Source organism: Triturus cristatus, chromosome 1_2, assembly GCF_964204655.1.
Source record: "Triturus cristatus chromosome 1_2, aTriCri1.1, whole genome shotgun sequence".
In the NCBI taxonomy this organism is placed as follows: domain Eukaryota; kingdom Metazoa; phylum Chordata; class Amphibia; order Caudata; family Salamandridae; genus Triturus; species Triturus cristatus.
In genome coordinates this window covers 832,233,969-832,246,199 of record NC_140580.1, presented here as the reverse complement: position 1 = coordinate 832,246,199, position 12,231 = coordinate 832,233,969, and the positions used below count along the sequence as shown (strand labels likewise).

The 12,231-nt window shown below is 51.6% G+C and overlaps 1 protein-coding gene across 18 annotated transcripts in view; it reads left to right on the top strand.

The window, feature by feature from the left end:
• Positions 1 to 12,231, top strand: part of HSPG2 (heparan sulfate proteoglycan 2) — a 903,404-nt gene that overhangs the window by 651,742 nt on the left and 239,431 nt on the right. The gene's annotated exons all lie outside the window — the stretch shown is intronic.

Here is a 12,231-nt window from a genome sequence, read left to right as displayed (position 1 = left end):
TCCCTAAGCCAGGGTGCTGAATATTACATGTGACAGCATACCTGCATGAGCAGATCTGCCCCTGTGCCTGGTCAGTCCTATTACTGCCAGTGCAAGTAGACAGGGAAGCTATTTTAAAACATGTGCTGGACCCTGGTGAAAACAAGTTCCCCAGCTGAATGATGGCTTCACTGAAAATAGGGATGTTTGGTATCAAACATCTCATATTAGTAATCTCACACTGATGCCATTGTTGGATTTACCAATGCATGCACCCAGAGGGTACCTTAGAGGTGCCCCCCCCGAAATTCTACTAGCTGAGACGACGTTCCTACCCCCTAGGGGCCTGTCCGGGAAGAGGGTGTAATCCCTCCTGAAACCCTGCTAGGATGACGTGCTGATTAGTCTCCTTGGGCTGGCGAGCTTTAAAGAAGCTACCGCCTTTAGTCTGCAAATCTGGCTCCCCTCACAGGAGAAGCCACCTCCCTTTTCAGAGCCTCCTTGGCACCTGGACAGGTGGGAAAATTAACTAGTAGTTAGGCATCCCACCTCTAGGCTAGAACCACCCCTAAGGTGGGCTACTGTGAGGTAGGTACTGTAAGAAACTGGCTCTATATATACTGCACCAAAGTGAGGTACAGTGTGTATAGAGTCCAAGGGTCTCCAGAGGTTAGACAGAGGTTAAAGTTAGATAGAACCTTACTCTCTAAAGTGGTAACTTGGTCGAGCAGTAAGGCAACACTTAGCAGGTATAGTAGATTCGAATGAATGGGCTTTTTAAGAAAAATGCAATTAATTACGTTTCAGATTACTTTTGCTAACACAGGGCTGGATCCTCGATTCAGCACTGGGACATTTCTTGAAAACAGTTGAGTAAATTAGTTTTAGTTAGAGTTACGATTTTTAAAGAATATTATTGTATTTCAAAAGTTGACACTTGGAACTTTTTCACCTAGAATCACCACTGTTATCCCATGGGAGGAAATTCACTTAGCAGGTAAGTTACTTTAACAATACTTTTCTTACTCAGTGCTGGATACCTAGATTCAGCACTGGGACATCTCCTGAAAACAGTTGAGAAAATGCGTTTTGGTTAATCGGGTGATTTTTAAGGAATATTCTCAGTTTTCAAAAGTCGACACTTAAAAGCTTTTTGGTAGAAAAGTGTCAATGTTATTGTATGAGGAAAAAGAGGTTATCGGTTTCCAGGTAGGTAATTGGTCTTTGGAGTTAGGGTCCTGGGGTTAGACTCGGGGGTCTTCCAGGGTCAGTGATGCACTGTTGTTGCACCCCCAGTGGCACTAGGGCGGCCGGGTGCAGAGTGTTGAGGCCCAATGTTATCCTATGGAGGATAGGGGGGCTCCGGTTGGTGGCTGCTGGCAAGCAGGCCACGGGGTTGTGGGAGCAAAGCCCCTAGGGTTAAGCTCAGGGCAAGTTGGGGACCAAGTTAGCTCCAAAGGGGCACCCTCAGCGGCACTAGGGCGGCCTGGTGCAGGGTGCGGTTTTGAGGTCGGGTGCCCAGTTGATTTCAATGGAGATTCTCCGGGACAAAGAAACACTGCAGGCTCGGGGACGAGGATCTTCCAGGAGTGACCACCACTTCGAGGGGTAAGTTGAGATGTTGAGGGTTGGTTAGGCACCGCTGGATTGGGCACACAAGGCCGTGGGGCGTCGGGTGCAGGGGTGCCTTGGGACGTCGGATTTTCTTACCCGGTCTGGTCGCGGTGGGGGGGTCCTCTGGATTGAGGCTGCAGGTGTCGTCAGGAGGCTTGAGGCAGGTCAGGGGTCGCCGGATCTTGGGTTAGGCTCGCCGGGGGGACCTCCTCGTGGTATTTTTCCACTCAAGCTCGGGCTGGGTTCAGCGGGTGCAGAGTGGGCTGCATTCTCAGTGTCTGGCTGGCACCAGAAGCTGCAGTTCAAACACGTCCGGTGTTCACAGGAGAAACAGCTTGGAGAGTTAAGGCAGGCAGGTCCTCCAGGGTTTTTGAGGTTGCTGTCCGCTGGACACGCCGGGATTTTGCAGGAGCAGGTTCGAGGGGAGACAGGCCTGTAGGGCTGGGGCCAAGTCAGTGGGCGTCGTCCTCTTGTTAGCTCTGCACGGCTTCTCGTCCTTAATCTTTCCTTTTTCTTGTGGTGGCTATATCTGAGGAAGGAAGGTTCAGGGTGCCCCTAAATTCAAAATTTAGGGCTGTTACAGGTAGGTAACCCCTTCCCTGGGGTGGGTACACCCCCTATTCTGCCACTCTCCAGTGGGAGGGGGGGCAGGAGCCTGTCCATGGTTGGCTGGATCCCCCCCATCCTCAAGATGGCGGGGACTCGAGGTTGTGCTTCACTTCGCCTCCCCCACCTTAGGGGTGAAGTTGGCAGAGGTGGGCACACCTCTCTTCCTCACTTGTTTTTCCCGCCTGTTCTCCTGCCCAAAGTGGGGGGTAGAACCAGTGGGGACCAGTTGCTGAAAGCAGCAAATGGTCTGGAGAGGCTCACCAAGGTGGTATGCCTTTGAAGCTTTTCCTTCGTGAACCCTGCCCATCCTGGGGGAGGAGGCTTGGCGCCTCGTGCCAGGATGTGCATTGTTTCAAGCCCCCGAGAGCAGCAAGCTCTCGACCCAGGGGTCCAGAAACATGTCTGGTGGTGGCAGCCTGCGCAGCCACACAGTCAGGTCACTGGAAGTTGGTCGAGTTTCACGGGGCAACTCTAAGATGCCCACTGTCGTGCATTTTACATTAAATCCCACACTGGCATCAGTGTGGGTTTAATGTGCTGAGAAGGATGATACCAAACTTCCCAGTCTTCAGTGTAGCCATTATGGTGCTGTGAAATTCGTAATGACAAACTCCCAGCATCATACACTCTTAATGGCAGTACTGCACTTACAGTGCACAGGAATGGACTTGGGCACTGTAGGGGTACAGGGCTCATGCTCCTGTACCCTCACCACTGGCATAGGGCACCCAGCTAGAGGGGTGACTGATGTATGCCAGGGCAGTGGTATGTGGGCATGGCACACAGGTATGTGTGCCATGTCGACTCTTCACTTTGTTCTGCACCAATACACTCAGTCTGCAAAGGCAGTGTGTGAGTGTCAGGGGACAGGGCCTCTAAGGGCGGCACAATAAGTGCTGCAGTACCTGTGGTACCATTTACCAAGGGCTGACCTGTGGCCAGATATGCCAATTGGGTTTAGGCTTAAATGCAGTTTTTAGGGAAGGAACACAGGCCCTGGGCACCTGATTGGCAGGAGCCCCGGGCACACTCAGTCAAAGCACATCAGCAATTCAGTAAAAAGTGGGGGCATACCATGCAAGAAAGAGGGCACTTTCTCACAGATACTTTCTTTGTGATGGCATACTTGTGAATTCTGGGGCAGGCTTATGCCCACTTCCCACAAGAAGTGGTCATAATGGGGACGTAGTGACCTCAAGGGTCAGCCCATTAGCTGCAACCCTACACTCCACTAACACCCCTAAATTGAGTTTTTTAGGGGAGCCCCTGGCACTAGAGAAGCAGATCCTGATGTCCTACGAGAGAGGACACCGATGAGCCGCAAAAGCAGAGAAGAGAATAGAAGCAGCTGACCTGGAACCAACCCTGCCGGCCTGTCTGCATCCCTTGTCGAAATCGGTGCCAAAGTCGACTTGTCCTGCAACTGTGACTTTGGAGACTTGGGAGGACTCCCTTCCTTAAAAAAGACTTGAGACCCCCTGTTCCCAAGAATCTCAAAAAGAGAAGGCTGAGTCCTCCAGAACTGCCAAAACCAGACCCCTGAAGCCACCACGGCACCTGTCAACTCTTCCCTTGTTGAAGTGGGCCAACAGTGCCAACAAGGTTCCCCAGCCCTCCAAAGCTCAGATCCATCGTGGTTTCACCCCTCCCGGACTCCCCGATGATGCCAGCAGCCTCTGCACGCGGGCCCCCCTCAACCGCGACTGTTCCGGTATGGAAAAACCCAACACCTAAGGACCTCTTCACCTGTCACCTCAGGGCCTTTGAGAAGAGGACCAATGGTGTCCTCCCCACTGTCCCTGCAAGGCCTGAGCCTGCTTGCTGGTTCAGCTCGACTGGCTTCCTAGCCAGAGCCTGCAGCCTCTTTTTAAAGTGACCGATCCCCTTTAAAACATGTTATATTCCATATAGGTACCCCTATATAGGTTCAGATCACATCCTAACCCATCACCTATATTCTCCCCAACATTACACAAATAACGGTCCTTGGGGGCTGACCTTTTACCTAGATACGACACTGCACACAGAACGCTGGATTTTCCCTAGGAAAAGCCTCATACATTATGCATGAGGATTCATGGAAAATCGTCAGGACCATCATCTCCTGCATAATATCTATGTACAAGGTTCATTCCCGACGTTACCCTAAGTCCGACAATGGTACAGCAAGGTAGAACCTCTGGGGACACCTTTGGGTATATAAACATCACATCTTGCTGAGATAGACAGAGGAGAACTAGGGCTTCCATGCCGAGACACTGACGCGAGACGCTGAGGCTCCTGCATGCAGCTACTCCAGCTTGCAGTGGTCTAACATCCCTTGCGTGGTGTTCAACTCGAGACCAAGACGGGGTCCCTCAGTCTCTCACTTCAGGTAATGGGGTTGACTTTATCCTAGAGGGATTCTTGGCTTAACGCCTACATACATGCCAGGTACACTTAGGTTCATCTAGTTAGGATTGCATCGTAGGAGTACGCATTTTATTGTCATGTATTTCATATACCTGCCTATATTCATGGTTTTAGCATAATGGTAGAAATCTACCATCCTTTTACTTTCCTAGTGCTTCTAATCATTTAGATCTGTTTCTGTCTAGTGGTTGTTTCAGCACACATAGTTTACACTAGAATAACGACTGTTCAATAAATGCTTATTGAAAAACGTCCACATCTCTTATTCTGTGTATCTCTCTGATACGAGGTGAGCATGAGTGACTGATCGAAAAGTATTGCACTGTTTCCAGGTCCTGAGAGATCATGGTTGTCATGTTCGATAGTTGCCAAGAGGAATTTCTAGTGGCACTGTGAGCTAGCTGGTATACAGGCTAACATATTCTGTAGGGGTGTCTAGAATCAGTCTGACTCCAATCCTACAGTATGTGTTGTCTAAACGTGCAGATCCTATATAGGTTTATAGGAACTACATGACAAACGCATTAGGCTCCTGGTGCTGATTTGCACCCTGCACCCGACCACCCTCATGCTGCTGGTGCTGTACTGCTGGTGCTGCCTTGGACCTTGCCCACCATCACCTTAATTCCTGGATGTTGGTCCTGTAGGTCGATGTACTGTACCTGTTTGCAGAACTTGTTCTTCCTTCCATAGGATAACATTGCAGTACTCCGAATTTGCACAGTGTCCACTTTAAGTGTGAAAAGTATTTATATTTAAAAACGTACTTACCTGAACGATTTTTCTCTGATGCCAAATCCTATATAACGGTGCTTGGTATTTTTATAAATTGGTGTGGATCTCCTTTTTAGGTCTCCCTTGAGCCAGCGCATGCGCTGCTCTGGCGAGACTTTTAGTAAGGGCTTCAGAAAATGCGACCACTGTGGCCTAGAGCTTGCGGTTACGCGTGCGGGTGCGCACTTACGAGCAGAGGTGCCATATGGCTTTCCTCTCTCGTCATGGGTCATCAGCTTTCAAGATACGAGAGCTTTCTTTCACATTCCTGAAGTCAATTGCTTCCTTGTCCTGTGCGTTACTAAGCAATCCTGGGCGGAGCCAACTGTTAAATTAAATTAATCAGGTTATTCGTGTTTACAAACATCTCCTGAGAAACGCAGTGAAACTTTCAAACGACTCAGTGGTTTGAAAGTTTCGCCGCGTTTCTCAGGAGATGCTTGTAATCAGCTTTCAAGATAGGAGAGCTTTCTTTCACATTCCTGAAGTCGATAGCTTCCTTTTCATTTGCCTATATATCCCTACCTCTCTTTTACCCCTCTACCTCTTCTACCCCTCTACCCCTCTACCTCTTCTACCCCTCTACCTCTTCTACCCCTCTACCTCTACCCCACTGTCTCATACTCTCTCTCTCTCACACTCTCTCTGACTCTCACACTCTCTCTGACTCTCACACTCTCTCTGACTCTCACACTCTCTCTGACTCTCACACTCTCTCTGACTCTCTCAGACTCTCAGACTCTCTCAGACTCTCTGACTCTCTCTGACTCTCTCTGACTCTCTCTGACTCTCTCTGACTCTCTCTGACTCTCTCTGACTCTCTCTGACTCTCTCTGACTCTCTCTGACTCTCTCTGACTCTCTCTGACTCTCTCTGACTCTCACAGACTCTCACAGACTCTCACAGACTCTCACAGACTCTCTCACAGACTCTCACAGACTCTCTCACACTCTCTCACACTCTCTCACACTCTCTCACACTCACTCACACTCTCTCACACTCTCTCACACTCTCTCACACTCTCTCACACTCTCTCACAGACTCTCACTCTCTCACAGACTCTCACTCTCTCACAGACTCTCACTCTCTCACAGACTCTCACTCTCTCACAGACTCTCAGTCTCTCACAGACTCTCTCTCTGACACTCTCTCACAGCCTCTCACTCTCTCTCTCACAGACACTCTCTCTCACAGACACTCTCTCTCACAGACACTCTCTCTCACAGACACTCTCTCTCACAGACACTCTCTCTCACAGACACTCTCTCTCACAGACACTCTCTCTCACGCAGACGCACTCTCTAGCAGACGCACTCTCTAGCAGACGCACTCTCTAGCAGACGCACTCTCTCGCAGACGCTCTCTCTCTTGCACACTCTCTTGCACACTCTCTCGCACACTCTCTCGCACACTCTCTCGCACACTCTCTCGCACACTCTCTCGCACACTCTCTCGCACACTCTCTCGCACACTCTCTCGCACACTCTCTCGCACACTCTCTTGCACACTCTCGCACACTCTCGCACACACTCTCGCACACACTCTCGCACAGACTCTCTCGCACTCTCAGACTCTCTCTCTCTCTCTCTCAGACTCTCACTCTCTCTCTCACTGACTCTCTCTCTCTCTCTCTCACTGACTCTCTCTCTCACTGACTCTCTCTCACTGACTCTCTCTCACTGACTCTCTCTCACTGACTCTCTCTCACTGACTCTCTCTCACTGACTCTCTCTCACTGACTCTCTCTCACTGACTCTCTCTCACTGACTCTCTCTCACTGACTCTCTCTCACTGACTCTCTCTCACTGACTCTCTCTCACTGACTCTCTCTCACTGACTCTCTCTCACTGACTCTCTCTCACTGACTCTCTCTCACTGACTCTCTCTCACTGACTCTCTCTCACTGACTCTCTCTCTCTCACTGACTCACTCTCTCTCTCTCACTGACTCACTCTCTCTCTCACTGACTCACTCTCTCTCTCACTGACTCACTCTCTCTCTCACTGACTCACTCTCTCTCTCTCACTGACTCAGCGCTACCACAGCATCGCTCCTCTGCGGCGCTACCACAGCATCGCTCGGCGCTACCACAGCATCGCTCGGCGCTACCACAGCATCGCTCGGCGCTACCACAGCATCGCTCGGCGCTACCACAGCATCGCTCGGCGCTACCACAGCATCGCTCGGCGCTACCACAGCATCGCTCGGCGCTACCACAGCATCGCTCGGCGCTACCACAGCATCGCTCGGGGGCAACACAGCATCGCTCGGGGGCAACACAGCATCGCTCGGGGGCAACACAGCATCGCTCGGGGCCAACTCGGCATCACTCAGCGTCGCCTTTGCAATAGTACACCACCACCACATCATTACTCAGCAAGACCTAAGTATCATTCAGCATCACCTCAGCATCGTCTCAGCACCAGTCACCACCGCTACCACCTCAACATCATTCAACACCACCTCAGCCTGCTCTCGGAATCTGCCATCTGTTGATTCTCCCCTAGCATCTGGCCGCTGCTAGTGTTACAATACAGGTACTAGTTCACAACCTTCAACCTCCAATTGTTTATGCCCCCTCAAAAAAAACATACATTTTTTAATATGGTTGTTCTGTTGGACATATAAAAGGTAACAAAAATACTTCTGGCACTTTTTTATTACAACTTTTCAGCATGCTGCACAGCAGCCACACTTCTCTACAGCACAGCTTAAACACATTGGCAAAGTCAATAGCTCTGCCTAAACACTTATAAGGCCCCAAAGGCGAGACCTATTGGCTAGGCCAATGCTTGTTGAGTATGTCATTTATCTGATAGACATCTAGCCGCAGATTCCTTAACTTAAAATATCCCCAGGCGTTCGACTGGATGTGGAATTTTTTTTGCAGCAGCACCTCTGCGCGCTGGGGGACGGCGCCACACAACCCCGCCCTGACGTCGTCCACGTAGGGACGTCAGCAAGGTCATATAAGTCCCTCCCGGCGCGCTGATGTCAGTTTCCTTCTTTTCCGCGTGCAACGCGGATCTGGAGTAAGTGGTTCCTCTGGCCTGTTTTCATGCCCTTTTTCGACGCTTCGCGTCTGGAACAGTGTGCGATGCCTTCGGGTTTCAAAACTTGTACTTCCTGTTTGCGGCAAATGTCTGCGACGGACCCACATCTTATCTGTATGTGGTATCTGGGTGAGCACCATGGACTGCGACGCCTGCCAACACCTCAAGCCGAAGTCCCGGCGGGAGCGCTGGATGTAGCTTCTTTTGGCACAGCTGTCCCGGTCAGAGTCGTCTCGTCCCCCGGCCTCAACGCCGGCGGACCCCTCTACTTTCCAGTTCTGGCGTTGATCGCCCTCTGGGGCCCGGGGCCGTCGTTCACCACTTATTGATAAGTTGCGGCGCATTTCGCCGAGGTCCTCGACCTCACTTTCATCTGTTGTCGGGGGCACTGGTTCCTGGAACATTCCGGACATGCACCCCCGGCAGTTGCCCCCCCCTCTATCCGCCCTATCCGGATGCAGGGGCGACTCGGACCCAAATGGAGGCCTATGCCGCGGCTTGGGTCCTCTCTCGTCCCTGGGGCATCTTCGGGGCCTCCGCTACTTGCGGGGTCCCCGACGGACTCGCTGGTGGGTTCGTCCCCGGCGCTCAATGAGCCCTTGCCCTCCAGGAACGTTGGAGATGTGGTGTCATCAGGGTGCGGCCCGGCTGGGTCCCCTTCTACGAGCCATAGCACCCCTGCTGCGCCGCATAGTCCCGTGGGGCTCCCTGTGGCGTCGCAGGTGGTTGCTGGTGCTCAGAGCCTTGCTTCGAGCACACCTCGGCCTTCTGGGCAGGCGGCCGCTTCTGTCTCCGGAGTCGGAGCCTGTTGTGGTTGAGGCTGGGTCGGCGCTGGTGCCGCGCCGGTGGCTGGCATCCCCAGCGCCATCTCCTTCTTCGGAAGGGGAACTTGTCGTGGATTTGGCACCGGGCGGGGCCGACTCTACGCCGGACGGAGTCGAGTCAGCGCCGGATGGGGCTCGATCGGTGCCAACTAAATTTGTTTTGGTGCCGCATCAACGCCGGGTTGTTGATTTTTCTACGGAAGCGTCCAAAGAGAGTTTGGCGTCCCTCTCATGCCCGGCAACGCCGGATGTATTCTTGCCTGTGCCCCCCTTAGAATATGTGGACCCGGCAGGATCCCCTCCTCCTCAGGAGCCCCCGGACCCGGCAGGCTCCTCGCCTCCTCAGGAGCCCCATCAGGACCCCCATTCATCAATGGGGCTCCCCTCAGTTGGGCATTGGTCGCACCCTCAGTGTCTTGGGAGGGTTAGCTTACAGCCCTCACCTACAGATGAGCTGCTGTCCCCTCCACGGCGGGTTACGGAGGCTAGAGAAGCTTTTCTGAGTAGTCTCCTGGGCCACTCGGATTTTGAACATGCAATCCCCTTCAGCGCCCTTGTCTGTGGACCCTCTACTTGAAGTCCTTTACTGTGGGTCAGGGAATGTGGAGCCTCTTCTGCCCTTTAAAGCGTCTCTTTATGATGCCCTTTTGGGTACCTGGGTTCGGCAGGCTTCTTGTGATGCGATGGCTCGTTCGGTCTTGCACTGCCACCGTCCTGCTCCACATGATCCAGTTTGCTTATTTGTGCATCCAGACGTGCAAGGGTTTGTTTTGCAAACTGCCTTCCCTTCCTTGCCCCGGCTAATGCTTCCTCCCTCCCGGCAGTCCAGATGGCTTGAGTCATGGGGTCGGAACATCTTTGCCTCCACTAGTGCTGCCCTACGGTCCCTGAATACAGTGCGTGTCCCGGCGCAGGCTACCTCTGCCCTGTGGGACTCTGCAGAGTCTCTGCTCTCCGCCACCACTAAAGGCTCTCGTGTTGACTTCCTTCATCTTCTCCGGGATGGCCGTGACCTTGCTGAGTTTACGATCCGCTCGGCCTTGGATACTGCTGATTCCTTAGGCCGGGCTATGGCTGGTTCGGTTGCCTTGTGACTTGTTGACTTACCCTTTGATGGGGTTTTGTTGTTTGATGCTCACACTGATTCGGCTGTTCAGCGCCTCCTTGCTGGTTTTCGTCCTCCCCCTTAGGCCTCTAATCTTCAGGCGTTTGTTCTGGAGTGGTACCTTTTCATTTAGCATCCTTTAGATGCGTTATGTGTTTTAGGCTGGCACTAAGCCTCAGGTCTTCTTTTTGCATGGTCGGGGGTACTTACCCTTTTATTTAGCATCCTTTGGATGCATTATGCGTTTTGAGCTGGCAGTTAGCCTCCTGTGGCAGTGTTCCACAGATTGTTGTACCTGGTCTTCTCACTGTGGTTTACCCTAAGAGGTGTTCCCAGTGTTGGGATGTGCATACTCCGTGTGGAGTACTTGTATGCTATTATATAGCTCTGCTTAATGTCAATTGGGCCTAAGAGATCTCTTGGGATCCATGTTTCACCTGGTGCTTTTATCTGCCGTTGTACGGTGCTCAATGTTGTGCCTTGGCGCCTCTTCTATACGTCATGGGTCATCTTGCTTATTGCCCTCTTTCTCCTCCTTGGGAGGTTTTTACGGTGTTTATCACGCTTTCAATGCGGATACCGTCTGCCATTAATGAACTAAGTGTGTTCTTGTGCAACCATGTTGCATAGTCGTGGCCCGTTTACCTGTCTTTGCTATATATATTTATATTATGTATATATACAAGTTCCATGGGTTCTCTTCATCCTACGTCATTACCTCTCTTCGAGGCTGCAAGGTCTGGTCCAATGTCTCCATGTGTCAGGGCGCTTTTCAGTGATACATGCGCATTGCCAATGAGGTCCCTTTTTGTGTTCCACTTACTGGAGTGGTTCCCCAGTTTTGCACTGCTCCCTTCTTGGTCTTTAGGTACTGAATGTTCTCTCTCTTTCTGGACCAGGGTTATTTTCCTTCCAGTTGGAGGGTGTGGTCTAGAATTCTGAGATTCTTCCTCCGTTTCTACGCCTTGGTACTTTGGTGCCTCTGGTGCCCCTTCCTTAGGATGTGCGTCCTTAATTAGGTATCACCCTATATTATATTAGCTGGGCATGCGGGACGGCTCTTCTGAGGTCAGTCGTCCTAGGTCTACACCCTGCATATTTGTATTTCGTGTGTTGGTTCTCACCTTCGACTTCACGCTGCCTGGTCGGGCAGTCTTATGCTTATTTTAGCTACGCCACCTTGTGGTCTCTGTGGCTGTTTGCTCTGTGCATGTTTCTGTGGTAGCCCGCGTCAGCGTGCTTCAGATTGTTACCGTTCGTCCCTGTCCCCCCTTTGTGCCTGGGTGTGCACTTTGCGTGTTTTTCGTTTCCGCCTGTGCTTCTAAAAGCATTGCTGAGTTCTACCTCTTGAGCTTTGGTTCTTGGCTGTAGCCTCTCCGGCCTTCCTTCTGTGAACTAGCCTGGTAGGCTCTGGTTGCATCTCTTCATGTTTCTTCTCAACCTTTGGTAGGTGTTCACATGGCGCACCATTAAGCTGAGAGTGGCCCTTTTTTCCTCTCTCTCTATCTTTCTTTTATTCTGGTATATGGGTGGTGCTGTTTCTACCTCTCATGCTTGTACAGCTAGGGTGTAGCACCATTCTGGCACTTTTGGGTATGTCTCCATCCCGTTATCTCTTGCTCTGCCGAGCTAGTTGGGTTGCTGTCTGGCTGTTGCGCCACAGCCTCCCCCATTGTCCGTCCCTCTGTTGCCGCCTCAAGTGCTTGGCGCTTTTTGTTGTTCTGTCGCAGACCCACCTCCCCCTTGGGGTATGGCTATGGTATCTATTCTAAGTTAAGGAATCTGCGGCTAGATGTCTCTATCAGATGTACGAGTTACTTACCTTCGGTAACGATGTATCTGGTAGAGATGTTGTCTAGCC